The 5,000-nt window shown below is 34.8% G+C and overlaps 1 protein-coding gene across 2 annotated transcripts in view; it reads right to left on the reverse strand.

Annotated features, from left to right (window-relative positions):
- Positions 1-5,000, reverse strand: part of LOC143024271 (lactadherin-like) — a 944,392-nt gene that overhangs the window by 457,499 nt on the left and 481,893 nt on the right. The gene's annotated exons all lie outside the window — the stretch shown is intronic.

Here is a 5,000-nt window from a genome sequence, read left to right on the forward strand (position 1 = left end):
GGATTCAAGTTAATCTTATCTTACTTATCAAGCTTATTACATCCTAACGTAACAACACTCACACAGCGACCCCACACAGTAGTATCGGAATAACATCTGGTGTATATATGACCGAGGACAGCCAACCCCCCAAATGTTGCGTTATCATCCGAGATAATAAGGATACTGTTGACATTAGTGTAGTTCTTCGAGAATTCTGTTATGTCTTCATAAAAATCTTTTGGGAGTGAAATTGTTGATGTTACTCTGTGTCAGTGCCGGTCACCTGGCTGTTTATAACTTTGCAACAGTGGAGATCCAATCATGTTTACTTATGCACATTCTTCAAGCGAAGGCTGGCTGAGACGATACATGCATGCATGCATATATACATACATACATACATACATACATACATACATACATACATACATACATACATACATACATACATACATACATACATACATACATACATACATACATACATACATACATACATGCATGCATGCATACATACATACATACATAAATACATACATACATACATACATACATACATACATACATACATACATACATACATACATACATACATACATACATACATACATACATGTATACATATATAGCTATATATGTATATATATACAATATATATATATAAATATATATTTAAACTATATATATAACTATATATATATATATATACATATATATAGACACACGCACACATACACACACACACACACACACACACACACACACACACACACACACACACACACACACACACACACACACACACACACACACACACACACACACACACAAACACACACACACACACACACACACACACACACACACACACACACACACACACACACACACACACACACACACACACACACACACACACACACACACACACACACACACACGCACACACACACTTAAAACGAATAATTAAAACTAGCTCATGTCCTTGATACCATCGACTTTAACTACGCATATTCATTTTATTCAGTGAATGCAAACCACCCAAGCTTTTGGTTTTTACCTGCTTCACTATCCACGATACCAGGATCTTGCAGCAGCTCGTGGCTCACCGACGCAAACGGTCTCACCCATGAAGTCTTGAAACTAAAGTTACCGCAAATGTCTTACAATACCACAAGACTCTTCATACATTTCTCAGTGTTTTCCAATGCAAGCATTTTATGGACTTCAGCTGTCCATCCCTTCAGTTAGTTAATGAAAAACGAGCTATCTTCTCCATCAAATTCTAATGTTGTTTGCTTAGACAAAACTAAGTCTCATTTCTATGTACTTGTTATGTCTAATTAGTTGTTTTTTTGACTATAACAAAAGTGATTAAGTCTTACCCAGCTTGTGTTTTGAATAATCGTAAGTAATCTTTATTCTATCTCAGCAGACATCCTGACTGAGGCACACGTTGTTTAACGATAAAATTATTAGCTTTTTATATTCTTCTCTGATTGTTCTGCACCACAGTTTGTCTTTATTACTCAGCTACAAATGGGCTGCAAACCAGCTCTCATATTCAAAGCAGCAACGATTGTATTTCCTCTTTAATATTGTATTTCCATTTCCATAAACAAGTGTTCTTTGCTTGTTCATTTATTTATCTATTTAAAATCTGCTTATCTATTTTTCTTTTTGCCTATCTACTTATTAATTTATTTATTAGTTTACTTATTCATCCAATTCGCCTATCTATCTATGCATATATATGTATATTTTCTTCGTCTATGTGTGTCCGTGTTTGTGTGTGTGTGTGTGTGTGTGTGTGTGTGTGTGTGTGTGTGTGTGTGTGTGTGTGTGTGTGTGTGTGTGTATGTGTGTGTGTGCTTGTATGTGTGTGTATATATTTATGAGTATGCATGTGCGTGCGGTTGTGTGAGTATATACACAACATATACCATAAAAGCTATCTAAGATCTTAACAAATGTGCGGAAAGAGGATGTAATTATTGACCTTCAACGCCTTGCTACTACTTTATTAAAATGTATATTAGATACCTTGCAAAAGACTAGATTAGAGCTTTGTGTTATCTCATCATTAATCGGCACGCAACTTGATGTTCGTACCGTCTCCCTACATGTACAGTATCACGCAAGATTTTTATCTTTAATTTTGATTTTGTAATCATGAACTCTTAATGTGCGAACAAAAGTCTCCTCCTGTAAACCAAACATCTATAAATGATTTCTCACTTTCTGAATCTACTTTGTGTCACAGAGATAAAATAAGGTTACTAGTCCCCAGAATAAATTAGGACATTTACAATCTTAAATAACAAAATTGATTGGAGGGTCAAAATACGTCTTTTTATGGTATACATGCCAATATATATATGTTCACCTTTATATATAGTTTATAGTAAATATGGCTGAAATGAAGTTTGTGATGGAAAAATATCAAATGTCATAAGAATGGCTTACATGGTTTTCTCTGACATTTTAGTACGACTCTGTTCTTGGAACCAGAGTTTCGTATGCGATTTGTAAACGCGTATCTTGAATCTAAAACAACTTCTCTCTCTCTCTCTCTCTCTCTCTCTCTCTCTCTCTCTCTCTCTCTCTCTCTCTCTTGAAACTGAGTCCTGAGACTCAGAAGCTTAGAGGGTCCATTTACTTGTCAGGATTTTACTCACTTTTATCTATAAGGACGCAATTGGAAATTCAATTAAAAAGAGTCCATTGCATGTCTGAACATTAACGAAAAAACTAGAATAGAGGCACGAATTCAACAACCATGGACTTCAATATCTCAAGGTGTTGTGTGTTAAATGTAGGCTTATACAACCCAAATCTCGAATATATCTTAGATGACGCCTTTTTAGTGAAAACTGAGCGCGAGAGAGACTTGGGAGTGCTAGGGAGTCCTGACCTTAAATCCAGGAAACAGTGCATTAACTCCAGTCATAGAGCTATAAGAGCGTTAGGTTTCCTTACTAGGGCTGTTACGAATAAAAGTGCAGAGGTAGTTATCAAACTCTATCTGGCGTTAGTTAGACCTCTCCTTGACTATGCAATATAGTCTTGGTATCCGTCCTATAGAATGGATATTAATTCACTAGAATCAGTACAGAGGAGAATGACCAAATTGATACATGGGTTCAGAAATTACCTTACGAGGAGAGGCTTAGGCACCTAACTTACACTCTCTGGAAAGACGCGGTGTGGAGTGATCTGATAGAGGTGTTCAAGTGAATCAAGGGCTCTAACAAGGGCGATGCAAACACGATCATCATATCATGACAACAGGGCAGAACTCGCAGTAATGGATTTAGGTTGGGAAAAAATATATACAAGAAGGAAATAGTTAAGAACTGGTTTACTAATACAGTGGTCAATGATTGGAATGTACTTAGTAGTCATGTAGTGTGCGCTGAACCTATCGGCTGTTTTTAGAGAAGGCTAGATGACTTTATGGACGGGGATGACAGGCGGTAATGGACATGGAACTGCCTAGGGTAGTTTTTATGATCTTTTGCCATCTCCTTCTCTCTCTCTCTCTCTCTCTCTCTCTCTCTCTCTCTCTCTCTCTCTCTCTCTCTCTCTCTCTCTCTCTCTCTCTCTCTCTCTCTCCTCTCTCGCCTCTCTCCTCTCTCTCTTCTCTCTCTCTCTCCTCTCTCTCTCTCTCTCTCTCTCTCTCTCTCTCCTCTCTCTCTCTCTCTCTCTCTTCTCTCTCTCTCTTTCTTTCTTTCTTTTTCTTTCTCTCTTTCTTCTTTCTCTTATTTTCTTTCTTTTTATTTCCTTTTTCCTTTTTTTATCTTTCTTATTGTCTTTTTTTTCTGATTTTTCTTTTTTCTTTCTTTTTCTTTCTTTCTTTGTTTCTTTCTTTTTCTTTCTTTCTTTTCTTTCTTTCTTTCTTTCTTTTTCTTTCTTTCTTTTCTTTTTTCTTTTTTCTTTCTTTCTTTCCTTCTTTCTTTCTTTCTTTTTCTTTCTTTCTTTCTTTTCTTTTTTCTTTCTTTTCTTTTTTCTTTCTTTCTTTCTTCCTTTCTTTCTTTTCTTTTTCCTTTCTTTTCTTTTTCTTTTCTTTTTTCTTTTTTTTTCTTTTTTCTTTCTTTCTTTCTTTCTTTCTCTTTTTTTCTTTCTTTTTTCTTTCTTTCTTTCTTTCTTTCTTTCTTTTCTTTTCTTTTCTTTTCTTTTCTTTTTTATTTTCTTTCTTTTTCTTTCTTTCTTTCTTTCTTTCTTTCTTTCATTCATTTTTTCTTTCATTCCTTCATCCTTTATTTCCTTCTTTCTTTCTTTCTTTCTTTCCTTCTTTCTTTTTTCATTCTTTTTTTTTTCCTATTTATATATTAATTTATTTCCTTAGTTTATCCCCTCACTTGTTCACGTTATTTTATCCAATTTTTTTTATCCGTTCTCATCATTCTATTTTGAATAAACGTAGACGTCATCTACTAGCCTTAAAAAATCGAAATATGGAAGCGAATCTCTTTCTACTAAAGGGCCCTATGTTGCAAGCGCCTTTGAATATAGTAACTTGTCCTGCAGAAAATATTATTCTTGCAAGCTTCTTAGTTGGGAAAATAATGATTCACTTTTCCTGTTCGTCGATATAGGAACGTACAAATCTTTATTTAGTCTGCTTATATTCGAAATTCGGATTCTTGTTTATAACAACTTGGAGCAATAGTGAAAGGTTGTTTTTGGATGTTATGAAGCTGTTGCATAACATTGGACCTTTGCTGAGGGGGTTTAGTACAATGGAAAACTATGTAATTGTTCTTGTGACGAGGATAATACTTTTCTATTCAGTTCAGAGGCTGACTCAATTCTATACCAGGCCTTGATCGATTGAAATCTTGTTCATCTATCTAACAGTAATTTCGGCTCTTGCCAATAGATAGTGTATACATTGGGCAATATTATGAAAGCGTTAGAATTACTCTAAAATATTTCTAATGTTTCTTTGTGTGTTCATCTTCCTTTTCCCTTATTTGTGTATAATTGATTGTTTATAGATTTATTTACGGACTAGA

This window comes from Oratosquilla oratoria, chromosome 4, assembly GCF_046742065.1.
Source record: "Oratosquilla oratoria isolate Oo_2021 chromosome 4, ASM4674206v1, whole genome shotgun sequence".
NCBI classification, from domain to species: Eukaryota; Metazoa; Arthropoda; class Malacostraca; order Stomatopoda; family Squillidae; genus Oratosquilla; species Oratosquilla oratoria.